The following is a 13,916-nucleotide window of genomic DNA, read 5'->3' as shown; positions in this document are numbered from 1 at the left end:
GCACAACTGTAAAATATGTCTGGAGAGAAATCACAAACACGTTTGGATTAGATAATCCCACGTTGTGTAGGACCACTTAAAGAAATTCACATAAGTGGATGAAAGCAAGAAACAGATGGAGAAGAAGATGATTGCCCAAATGGTTTTCTGTAGCCTTAACTAATACAAAATGATTCAAATAAAAAATATAAAGCTGCCAGATACATATTTGTATAGACTACAGCAGTAGAACTGTACAGCAGCGGTTCCCTACTCTACTCAGGCGACAATCAATACAATAACAAAGCAGAGACGTATTTCAGCTATACAATATTATATTTATTTTTTAGACTCTTCTGTGTGTTTTTTTTCTCTTGTGAACTGCTGTAAACTACAAGTTCAGTATACTTGAGTGAGAATCATGTGTACGATAGTAAATGTGATTGCTGCCCAAGTGACACTATTACGCATCACCCCCCTGCAGGCTATGTTTACATGTCACAAATCACGTTTTGCCATTTTATGACAAATGCCCTCAAGTGCTTTTAGAAGCACCTACAAGAATAAAATCATAACACTGGAATCAGCCTGTGATTTTATCGTCATTCACGAAGCCCCTCCAGCCTAAATGTGTTTACATACTTTCAGCCTTGTCTGCCTTTTCTCAAATTTCATCAAAAATCCTGCATTCTGATCATGCTTGTTTCCATGTGAATGAGGTGAATACTGTGCACAAGATAAATCATGAACACACTGCACGTATACAGTATATCTAATACCAAAGAATCCAGTATACCAGTGTTGATATAACTGGTCAAATTAAAAACTATGATGCAAATAGCAATAGATCTGTGTTCTTATTATTCACACACTCATATATGTATGAACTCTATACCAGAACACACTTAATTTACATAAAGTATATCCAGTTATGGTATAATGCATTACTTGGCTTGCTCGGATAGGTTTTGTGGATATATATGAGCATCTGTTGTGTGAAATAGTGAAATCTGTTTTACCAAATCCCTCAAGGCTACAGCAACAGCCTCTTTTTCTATTCCTTTAAGCTTCTATCATTTATCTACACTGAATTTTTACCAATTAATCTCAGGCAACATTGCCCACTTACATTCATTAAAAAAACAAAAAAATCCCCATCAGCCTCTGGCTATTACAGTGTGCCTCTCTGCAGTGACTGACAACAAAATTGCCTGTCCTCAAAACCATGTTTGTCTTCCCATCAGGCCGTGTCAAACCTGGCACACGGTGCCATCGTACCATGTCCAAACATGGAGAGAGAAAATATGACTGATGGATTCATGGTGGACAGCTCAGCGTGCGGTCAACATTGCATCAAACCTCCATCTAAAAATGCACCCGAGTCAACACGTGAGCACCCGTTTTTACATCTCCTTTAACGGAATATAGGGCAGATTTGACAATGACAAAGTTGAGAGCATGTACGTAGCCAAATATATCCCGCATGAGAGAGGAAAGGATATAAATGATTGAGAGACCATGGGGGAGATTACTTTATGAAAGAAAGATCAGGACTGGACAAGCCTTGTCTTTTATAGACTCGCTGAAAGAGAATAAGGAAGCAGTCTGTTGCTCGAGGCTGGCGTGACAGTTTAAGCTGATTCAAATCTCTTCACTCCTGGTCGAACGACTACAACCGCAGCACTCCAGCCTAGAGGCCAGTGAAAGGGAAGCAAACACAAGGACACTTGATTGAGTAAGCCAAAATTGAGTCTAATGAGAATAACATATTATAAGCCAACAGACAAAAATCAAAAGCTCCATTCAGTAAAAAAAAAAAAAAAAAAATGGTAAAGGCTGATTCCAATGAGCCAAATGCAATCAGTCACTCTGAAGTGTAATCTGATTTGTATTGGGCTGTGCTGAAGCTAAATTCTGCTCATTCTAATTCAATAAAGAGCGACAGACTGTCTCAAAACAAGCCACACAATTCAGACACTAACAACTTGCAGGAAAAAGTTGAGGGCTAGGAATGTCAGACGTGTTAATTACATCCTTGAAATGCAACAACAACCACTAGCAAAATTACTTTTTCGCTAATTAATGAGGCTCCCATATTACTGGCCCTTAATGACTCCCTAGCATAATATCGAAAGTGTTAGAAACAAACAGGCTCTTATTGCTCCATCAGGACCATGATCCGTCCCTTAGCCGGAGCTCGCTATGGTAATATTCCCACACCCATTTACCTCCTCGTTCCCTGCTGAGAAACACTTTCACACCCATGTGAAGGGAGCAGAGTGCAGGGCTGTTAAAATTACCTTGTTAAAATCTGCTCATTTCACTTTCTTAATTAGAAACACTCGTACAGCTCTGGGTCTTTTCCCACAAAATCATCACCTACCAGTTCAGATGAAGAAGTAGTAACAGAAAACACCGGACTCAAGCGAGGCTGTTTATCTGTCCGTCTGCCTGTCTGTCTGTCTGTCTGTCTATCTGGCAGCTCGGCTTTTAAACAAAGTAGGAAATGAATGGCCAGGAGCTGTTAATGGAAAGCTGATACTTCCCTCCCAAACTGTCTGGACTGGTTTGTTTACGCAGCCAGTGGAGGCGTTCATGGCAACGGTGGATTAGTTTACAGTATGTATGTGTGAGTGAACATTTCAGGTTTGTCATAAGCTTTTTAACGTCTCCTTGGGGATAAACTTTAGTTCTTCCAAGAGAGAAATCTGTTAACTGCAGTCAAAATACGATTAGATTTGTCTTCACTGTTAATTCAGGGTAAAGATGATTTACTCTATTGCAAATTTCACACTGCACAATGCAGTTTCACAATGCACCAAGCTTTACGTTAAGATGAGATTAATATTTAGTTATTTAGGTCCATTTCAAAAAGCGTGCACCTGGGTTTCTTCACAGCAGCCCTTTGTTTACCTATTAGCCTATTTAGCTAATAATAGCTAATGGATGTGTCCATGTGAGACTCTTTTCACTTGGGCTGTAAAATCGGATTAGCTCTCCTGTGGGCTGTGATGTGTGTGTGTGTGTGTGTGTGTGTGAGGTGTCTGATTTGACAGCAACGTGTGTGTATGTAGGTAATGTATTCTCGGGAAAGGCTGAGAATCTTTCATTACTCAGACAACAGGGAGTATGAGTTTGCATGTGCAGGTAGAGGACAAGATATTAAAAACACCAAACTGTATTTTCAGTTTATACTGGTATTCAGTCATTCTTGCATTTGTTTAGCTGTGTGTATAAGAGCACAACTTTAGAAAAATAGCCCAGACATTACCAAGTGCAGATAACACATGTAAAACACTTGGTTACACATGTTGAGTGATCACAAGGAATCATCTCAACAGTGAAAACATGAGAATGTGTAGCAGCTCCGAAGCTAAATAGAAACACATGCAAACCAGACTGGTAGTTTCATATAAATCAAACACTATGTACCTTTTGAAACTATCTTTGTCCTGTTTTATGGGGGTGATATTAAAATAAAGATATACAGATCCACAACCCATATAATACAAACATCTAAAGCCTCATCTTCAGACTTTTTTACAGCTGACACACGCCACTAATTGGCACATTGGTTACTTTGCCTCTGTGGCAGACCTTGTAATTACGACGATGTGATGATGTGATGATATGATGATGAGAGTTAAAGTCGTTTCATATGTACTGTGTCTTGTCATTTTGCCCACTTCCTGTGTTTGTATATACAGTATATGTATGTTCACTTCTACCCGCTCACTGGTGGTATGTACTGTTTGTGTCTTTTTGATGAATGCTACTTGATTTTGTCCAGTTCCTATAGTCTGAGAAAAAAAGTGCAGCCTCTTTTACCCTCTAAGCCTCTCGGCCTCCAACACGATACCCCCCCCCCCAAAGCCCGGCCAAGAATGGTCTGGTCTGACCCGGCCCGCGCTTATCCTCACTAACACAGTAACTCTTAAACTCAATTCAAGTGCTAGATTCATGTTTCTCATTTTCTCCCTACGTGACATACAGGCTGAGGAGGGGACGAATTAGGCGGGGGAGATAGAAAGGACAGAGAAAGAAAGAAAGAGGGTGGAGGCCGAATCAGTTAGCGGAAGAGCCGACTGTGCTTACTCATTAGCTACAATTCCCTTCTTCACCCTGTCAAACCTTCTGCACCGATCTCTTGACCCTCCTCTCCTTACACTCTCCACCAAGGTCATTACTGCTTCCAGTGCTGACTTTAGTTTCAAAGTTTTCAATTCTATTTATTTCAGTGTAGCATTATCTCTCTGATTCAAACCAAATATTAGCAGCTTCACAAAAGTAGCATTTATAGGGAGGTAGGTGTTTCTGGTATTGTGTGTGTGTTGTGTGTGAAGTCTAGTATATTATTAGTTCTGGCATTCTCTTTCTTTTAAGTATACACTGCGCTGAGATCAAAGAAACAGTAACAATATCCGAAGTCTGAAGACTGGCATTTTAACTGTAAAGGGTTGTTTGTGTTTTTGTTACAGTGCCATACAGAAGTACTGAAATATCATCAAATCACAATCAGTCATGTTAACATGTCAGGCAGGCTATCTTACATATTTAGTGGTACAAAAGAAAGATAAAATACTCCCTGACAGTCTTTTTTTTTTTTTTTAGCAGATTTTATACAACTTTAACCAACTGTCTACACAAAACAGGCTAAAAATGACTTGTGTTTAAACCGCTGATAACTGATTATTTTGGCCACTCAACAGCAGCAGAAACAAGCTGTAAACACAACTTAGTATCACCTTTGAGGTTGATATGTCCAGCTTGTTTTTTCGAAAGCCTTGCTTATGTACACATTGAGCAGATAAGGAGAAACATTCATCTGGAGTCCTGTTTCTGGTCACCGGGTGAATGTAAGTCCAATATTTACTCTCGTTTTAGCTCTGTTTGCTCAACCAAATCCTGGGCAGCTGAATGTGCTTCACTGTGCTCACCTGATAGTTGCTAACTTTGTTTGTCTGCCGCGGCTGACAACAGCGCTGATGAAAGCGGCCAGATTGAATCAAATCACTAGAGTTGTGGGCTGTAAAACCAAGACAAGTGCTTAAAGATGCCAAAACGCTGAGTGGTGCTGTAGAGTCGGGGGATAATTCTCTGTGGGTCATTTGATCCATTGTTAATATAAAATACTGATTATTGCAGCTTTAAAGTTTCTAAATGTTCTCACCTTCTAACTTTGTTTCAATATCACCAACTGAAGTCTGAAATTAAAGTTTGAAGGGTAATTTGCTGCTCTCTGGCCTCTGTGGACCAGATTAACATGAAACCTAAAAATAATCTTTGAGTGCTTTTTTTAAATCATATTTTTAGTAAGTTTTGGAACCAGGCAGGAGTCCCATCGGGAGGCTCAGTGACCAGTGAATCTGACCAGACTGTCACACTACTCTGAAGACGAACAGTAGCGAACAAGAGATAGAGAGAAAAAGAGGTGAGACGCCAATGGCCAAAGGAATAAAAGAGGATGAGGGGAGGAAGCGGAGCGTAAGAATAATGAAAATAGTGACTGGAGGGGAAAGCTGAAGAGGGAACGGGAAGGAGGGGAAAGTCCAACCGTGGAGAGACGGAGGGACGAGAGAAGAGATGTAGTATCAGACGGGACGATGTGCGGAGTGCGGCATCAGCGCTCCTCTGCTCATCACTCATTTGTCATTTCATTTGCAGAGGCTGTGGGGCAAAGCATGTATAGTTATATCACATCAGAGGAGTTGAAGGAAAGAGAGGAGGGGGAAAAGGACAGAGAAGAGGTTGAAAATGAAAGAGAGAGTGAAAGAAAATAAAAGGGAGGAAATGTCAGTCAGATGTTACTTTATTTTATTATAATGACAGGATGATCAGTCACTGTTATTAATGTTTATTTACCGCTATAATTAACCCCGCAATAATTAACAGGATAGGAGACTAATGTGAAAAGATGGGCAGGAAGGAAGAGATAGCATAGAGGGCATTTCCTGTACATCTTCCCTAGGTCATGGACTTCTCAACCCTGAACACACACGCAATGATGTGACATCTGCTGCGGATAGGCCCTGTCACACTGCAGTCTCTGCTGGGGCCCGGCCGTCACAGATGTTCTCAGCGAGGTCCTCAGTCCATCCCCTCTACCCTTGGGAGAGTTCAGACCGGCGGTCCAGAGAGACAAGTAGACAGGAAATCTGTTCTTTTTCTATTTAACAACCCGGCAGATCCATACTTATACACACACACACATACACACTTAAGACCGTTCTACTAAATTACACAGCATGAAGAAAGACAAGGGAGATTTATTCAGGAACGTGTGTCTCATTGAATGTATTGTATGAAGAGAATATGAAAGAGAGAGAGAGAGAGAGTGTGTGTGTGTGTGTGTGTGTGTGTGTGTGGAGGTGTGAAAGTGTGTAGGTGTGTCAAATCACCAGAGAGCATGTGTCTGTGTATCTGATTTGTGTCGGTGAGAGATTAGGAAGAGGTTGAAGCACGTGTGGGTTCAAAATGTGTAAACTCATATGTGTGTGTGTGTGTGTGTGTGTGTGTGGGTGTGTGTGACAGACTGGAGATCCCTGATGCCTGCTGGTCATTAATAAACATGATCATGAATATTTAATCCCCATCAGCGGGGTGGCAGTGGAACCCTCGTGGGTGATATTGACAAAGTCGCACACACACACACACACTCGACAGATTGGGGCAGCGGCAGGAGGGAGGTTTGAAGCGCTCAACACGGGGTTAACTACTCGTGAGCAGGACATTGGCTTTTTTTCGCTGTGTTAACTTGTGTGGGAAGATGAGAAATTTCTCTTTACACTTCAACCTTCAAATCAATCTCCATACAAAGTACTTTTTATGTGTCTAAACACAGTGATGCCCAACTATAAAGAACCTATTCATAACAAATATGTATGATCAACAGCTATTTACTGTTTGATTTAGCCATCAGGGAATATTTTTCTTGATGAAACAGGAATGTATTGTGTAAATGAGCCTGAAGTGGGATAATTCCACTTGGTCTCAGGAAAGTTTCTCTTATTTCAGGATTTTCTAAGAATGAGCATCTTGAAACAAGACAGAATAAAGCAGATCTCTGCAGCAGAATCAAGAGAATGGTTCCTGATTGAAGAGACCAAGTTTATTTGTAATGGTAAGAAGTTGAGTTGAGAAATGAGATAAAGAGACTTATTAATATAATTATTCAAATTACCGTATTGAGAATTAGGCTGATAAAACATTCATTTTTCCAATATTAGCCTTTTATTCAAAGTTGCTCATATCGGCTCCTGGATTATTAGAGGTTTCTGCCTGAGCTTTGTAGAGAGAAAATGTTCAAAAATACATAAACTGTTTGCACTGTGCTGTACGTGTTCAGAAAATCTACATTCTTGCTTTGAAAATAAATCAATTTCAGCTATCAGGATTCACTGCAGGCTGTCTTTAGAAGAGGATGATTGATCAATGATTTATTGTTCCAACTCCTGACATTACAGCACTGTGCTCTTTTTGCTTTGATTTATTTTTTATTATATTTGTTTACTTCTACACAATTAATATGTCTTAATTTACTTTATTTACTTATTTAAACTTGAAAATCACTGAGGTCAAAGCCCTCATTTACAATGACGTCGAGCAAGAAAGAAGATCAATCAATCAAAACAAACATATAAATACAATTAATAAATAAAGTAACAACAAAATCAATTACAACAGGTTCAAACAGAAGTTAAAAGCTTTGAGATTGTGGATTTAATATGACCAAGAGTTACCAATGAATTTATTTTTAAAGCAAAAAAGCAAAGAAGCCAAAAGCAGTTCTTCCAAGCTCTGGATGAACAGGGACATGGAGCGTCAGCCAGTCATTAGTACTAGTGTAATGTGGTCCAGTGGACCAAACTAGCATGGAAGTAATAAAAGAGGGCAGCTTTCCAGTAAGGGCTTTGTACATAAACAAATATATATGAAAATCCCACCTCTCAGAGAGAGAGAGTCACCTGACCTTTTTGTACAGGATGCAATGATGAATATTATAAGCATCGCCAGTAATGAGCCTGAGTGCAGAATGGTAGACAGCATCATGCCTGTACAAACCGTCACCAGTAAAGGAACCGCTGAGAGCAAACTATTTTCCAGGGAGTAATGGAAATAGATGTAAAAACACAAAAAAGTTATTTATTTTTTACACTGGTGACAAGTATGAAATGGGACAAATTGAGGGAACAAAAAGTTATGCTTACGTGACTAAAGATGGAGATTTGTCACACATGACCATCTCAATGCTGTTTCAGAGGCTTTAGCATTATGTCGAGAATAAAAAATACAGATACTTTGGGTTTATTTGTGTATATATGTTGTCAAAGTCTCACTGTGAACCGTGACAGAAGAAATAATCCTTATGTGTGTTTTGTGGATTATCCAAAAAAAAAACGTATGTTACTGTCAAACTTTTTAATAATAATTTTGCAATTCTGTGACTGCCACAAATAAAATGCCATTATCGCCACTGTAATAAATGCCTAAAATGTTGACAGCTTTATTTAAAAGAGCTCATCAGCCTTCAAAATTAGTCCAACCCAATTTCAAACATCCAATTCCATTTGTCAGTGATAAGTCAGTGAGTCATTGAATTTCCTGTCTTTTTAATTTGTCACCGTCTGCTCCGTCTCTTTTGCACACTTCAGAATAACGCCCCCGACTCTCAGGAGGGAACCTGCTTCTTACTGTCGTAAACAAACAGGCAGACAACCAAGAGGCCTTCAGGGCTAATTACCAGCTAGCTGCCGCACCATCCTCACAAACAGCATGGGGGGGGGGGAGCAGAAGGGGACGGAGGGCGAACAAACAGAGTCACGTGTGTGGGCAGGTAGACACAACACACTCAAAACACTCACTTTAGCACTTAATGGAAACAATGAGGCTTGTTTTTGATGAACCAGGTGTCACATCTGCAGGAAGAAACTGAGTCAGCCTTTAATAAAGAGCTTTTATATGGTGTTCTCTTACTAATGATGATAGACGTGTGAATGCGGCTGACACAGACAAACAAAGCTGATGTAAAATGTCTGCAGTGTATTCAGCCCGTGTGAATGTGTGTTGCGCAAGAAGGAGAGCTTACAGATAATCAGAAAATTGATATAAACGCTGTGGGAGTTGGTTAAATGACTGTGTATGACTGCAATATGTGCGCGCAGCCACTCTCATGAGAACATGTAAGACTGACAGCGGGAGGCTGCAGCCCATTCCCGCCTGTCTTCACTGATACATTTCACATTTTAAAAATTCCCCCATTTCCAGGCACAATGTGCTGCGCTGTCAAACGCTGGCCCCGCTTGCTCAGCATCTCAGCACACCTCGCTCCCTGCATATCTCTCTCTCTCTCTCTCTCTCTCTTACCCCCGCCCTCCCCCGACTCCTGCAAACACACACACACACATACACACACATATTCCTCGTTTGCGTTGGCAGATTTAATAAGCTCCCCTGTCACCCAGATAACACACAAATGCACAACTCTCCGCCCACCGTGAATCATGACTGGATCTTCCCTTAAAAATCAGGGAAGGTGTTTGTTGCCGGCGGTTGTCACCTTGACTACCGTTCTGTCTCCAATTTCCCAGACTCCTCCCTTGTGTCTCCAACAGTGATGACCTTTAGACTCCTATGACCCCACGCTCACCCCCCCCCCCCCCCCGCCCCAATAAGCACAGACAGCTTGAGATGAGAAGCAGAAGCACCGATAGAGCTTTTCTAATGAGAGTGAGACGGCCACTTTGGGGAAAACAGACGTCTCAGGACAGATAGTCATATATGTAAACAGATGATGTATGCTGACTGATGTTTCTCGTTTCAAACGGGGGCCTCTAACAGGAAAGATTAGGGACTAACAATGTTAACAGAGACAACAAATGTAGACAACAATCCTCAAATGTGCCGTCTCTGCCTAAACCCTGTTTACACTAATGGGTTTAATGCTGGTTGTATTGTGGCACCGCTGATAAACTGCCAGTATACACACACACAGTTATGTGTGTAGCACAAGGTATTCTGTGACAGGCATGTAGACCACTGATAACACACACACACACACACACACACCTCCTCAGTAGGCAAATACACACTGACTTGGCAAACACAGGCTTTCTGTCTGACTGCGAGCCATTCTCTTCCTGAGCCTGGCACAGCAAAAAGTAAAAACACTTGCTACATTTTTATTCACCCCTGAGAAATGAAATATTCTCATGAAAGCGGAGGAGAAAAATGAGACAAGTTGTTGCCTTCAGAAACAAAAGAGGAGCAACACTCACTCTAGAAATACCAAGTCTGGATTTGTTGAACTGTTGCCTATCACTGAATCACAGTCTTTATTTTCTCTGAACCTTAATGCATTAAGTATTTATAATATGTATGATACTGCTTGTCATCTCTGCACGGTTTAAACATCCATCATCAGTGTTTTCATCAATGCAAAGTAGCGCTAAACACAAGTTAAGCTAAGGCTTATGCTTGCACTAGATGAAAAATTGATGGATCAACAAACTACACAAAGGCCACAAATGTCTGCACCTAACTGCATCATCCAACAGATGTCAAGACATTTCACTCTGAGACACAAATATCAACCTCATGGTGGCGCTAGAGGGAAACTCAGGCGATCGGTAAAGTCTTTAGAACTCATCCTCTGAGGATCATGAATGTCTGTATGAAATTTCTTAGCAATCCATCCAACAGTTGTTAAGATGTCTGGATGAAAGTGGTGAAGCAACCGACCAACACTGCCATCCCAAGAGTAAAAAAAGAAACAATGAAATCCTTTGATGAACATGTTAGTCAGACTAGAAACTCAGCTGTACACAGCATCTCAGAAATCTGAGCATATAATAACTGGCTTCTCTACCAACACACATAACAGGAACACAGAAAGATCCTTCATATTCATCTCTTAAAATCACTCAGTTCATCTGCAGATGGCTGACTGTCAATCACCTGTTACCCATTCATTTAAATGAGCCTGTGTTTTGTGTCCATCATGACCACAGCATCATGTTTTTGGAATCAAACAGATGGTATTTTCCTGCAGAGAGTGTTGTGCCTCCTTTGCTTTTCTTACTTTGAAATAAACTGTTTCTGGCTATATGAATTTAAAATCATCCTGTAGCTTAAAAAAGCAGCGACTGAGAACCTTAAGACCTTAGTTTAGGCCCTTGAGCAAGCAACTAAATTCTCTACCAACAGCTCCAGGGCTGCTGCTCTAACTTCCTGCACTCACATCTGCCTTCAAGTGCCACGGGGACAACTCAGTGACCTCGCTCTCTCTCCTAGCCAATTTGCAGCAAGGTGCAGACTCGTGACTGAGCTAAGTTCCTGAGTGATGGGAACTTTGGACATCAGAGTCTGCTGATAACGGAGGAACGAGAGCCAGACAGCGGCTTCTTGAGGAAGAGGAAAGTTACACACACACACACACACACACACTCCCACAGTGGTGAGTAATTTGCTGTGGCTGCAGAGCGTGAGCACCGAGATAGGGGATTCCTCTCCTGCATAACTAGGTGGACGAAAGATAGATGGCTCTGTCTTTTGCTCAAACTCGCGTCTCTCGTGCTCGTGAATTTGTAAGAGCGACCACACTCTCTCTCCGCTTGGCACAGACTCCACTGTGTGCGGATATGATATTTGGGTATCTGGCCGTGGCAGATGGAGGCTGATTTTAGTCTGGAGGCTTAGGGAGGGCTAATCAATGACTTTAATCAATTAAGAATGCAGCAACTGAGAAGCTGCAGAAACGGGCCAAGTCTCACACTAAAAGGACCCCATTCCATTTATCACACCGCTCCTGTATCGATCCGAGAGAAAAGGTACGGAGAGAGGTATCTGATGAATTCATTTCAGCGCGGTGGCACTGTGAAGATACTGCATGGCAACAATTTTCTATGCCCTTATTCTTTCACTAAGCCTGTTGTTGTTTCAAAGGAGGGGAATTTCATGTGTAGATTAACCTCACCGTGGAAAAAGAGGGTTTTTTATTTGTCTGTGAGGGTGCAGCACAGGAGGTAAGAGAGGTGAGCACTGCAGATTTTGAGCTGTCGCACTCCAAGAACCTTGTCTGCACAGAGTGCTGCAGTACCATGCTGACATCAAATGGTCAGACACGGTACTGACACTACAGATTCACCGACTGCAGTTTATATAGCAACAGGAGTATGGTATGTGCTGTGGGAATGTACTACAAGTCCAGTAACACCAAAACTTATTAAACAGTCCTCATAAAGTGAATCTAGTCTGTAAGTTTGACATCTCCAGTCCATATCAGACCGGGAGATTTTATACTTTTCCCACATGTCGTAGTAAAACCCATTAACAAGCTAACTGTGAACCCTCAGCACTGTGTCTAACTGACTTCCTCCCAGCAGGGAATGTCTGTCTTTGACCTGCAGTCTAAACCGCACACGCACTACCACCTGGGCATGAGCTGCCAGTGAATTATGATTCCATGCCATTAGGTTTTGGTGCTCTCATTAGTTGTCCATGCTGGGGTAATTCTCAGCTAAAGGTCACGCCTGCTTTAGCTCGGTGCTCATGGGCCCGGCTCGGGTTTATATGGAGCCTAAGCTGGCGACGACGTACAAATAGCTTGGCACCATTAGGCTCAGATTGAGTCAGGTCTGTGGCTACTGGCTGTACAGGCTTTAATGTAAGGCTCGCTCATAAAGAAATGCACAGAAATCGTAATTAATTTATCCCTGAGCTCTTTTTGACTGCCAGATCCGAATGCAGATCCCTCATTTTATTGTTTCTTAATTAAAAAAAGCCTTCATTGGCAAACATGCCCTTTATTCTGCTACAAATAAATAACTGAAAGATGCTGGACCTCCGTGCTGAGGATTTATTTTTATTGCCGTCCAGCAGGGCGCTTGCCAACTGCTGTGTGCAAGTGTGTCTGTTTCAGGGCAGATAGCGGTTGATTCAAAGTCTCAGCCTGTCAAATCTCTCTGTAGGGAGGTCAGCGGGAGGTGAGACCTGGCTGGCTGCCTGGGCCTTTGGGAGCCAGGTGGGAGCTAGAAATTTATGGAGTGAGTCGAACTAAGAGACACACAACTGGAAGTTTTCAGCTCGGCTTTCTATCTGCTCAGGTCTTAAGAAGAGACTATAAAAAACATTATTTTCTGGGTGTCAGTGTTCGGATTATTGGATAAGCTCAGGTGTAATTGGATGTAGAGGCATAATGCAGCACATTGTGCTGTTCTTCTCCTAGTTTTGATTCTCTATAAAAATTTAAAAATGGCTGAAACAGCATCAGTAGACACCGTGATGTAGGCCATTGTTAAAATTAATCCTCTAGCTTGTGTTTCCTGACACAAGCCGGACCATTAATGCACACAAGTAGAGAGCAGCTCGTTGCTGGTGTGTGCTGAGTGAGCACTTCCTCCAGCCGTAGCAGCGCAGTGTGGAGGGGGTTAAGATATCCAGCATATTCTCCTACCTCCTCCACATGTCCCTCATTTATATACTCCCTTATTCTCCTTTTGTTCTGTTGAGGTAAGCGCCAGATGGCTGCTTTATCATTGTAGGAAATGTCCTCTGTGACAAATGCATAATTCGCTTGGATTCAGCAAATAATTTGACTGCTTTAGTAAGGAGGCATTTAGTAGTAATCTGCACCTTTATTGCTAGGTGTGAAACACAGTATGCTGTAGTGTTCTGAAGTGTGGAAGTGACCTTTATTCAGTATCTCAGGTCTCAGGAGGTTTTTTCCCACCATATAAGTATGTTAACTAAAAAAGTCTAGTCTGTATTTTTTTTATATCAGAGATCTTCAGAAATAATATTTATCTCAAAGCAGAATCTGGTAAACTAAATACAATATGTATATCCCTCTCTTTACATTAATTGTTTAAACTGCTAGCATGTGTCAGGTTATAGTATTAATTATCTGAGTTGTATTCTGCTCTCGAGTTTGATGCTACAGT

The 13,916-nt window shown here is 41.5% G+C and overlaps 1 protein-coding gene across 1 annotated transcript in view; it reads right to left on the bottom strand.

Moving 5' to 3' along the window:
• tiam2a (TIAM Rac1 associated GEF 2a) overlaps window positions 1-13,916 on the bottom strand; it is a 92,258-nt gene that overhangs the window by 76,799 nt on the left and 1,543 nt on the right. The window lies entirely within an intron of this gene.

The sequence above is a fragment of the Thunnus albacares genome, chromosome 15 (genome assembly GCF_914725855.1).
Source record: "Thunnus albacares chromosome 15, fThuAlb1.1, whole genome shotgun sequence".
NCBI lineage: Eukaryota > Metazoa > Chordata > Actinopteri > Scombriformes > Scombridae > Thunnus > Thunnus albacares.
This window is presented reverse-complemented; position numbering and strand designations above follow the sequence as displayed.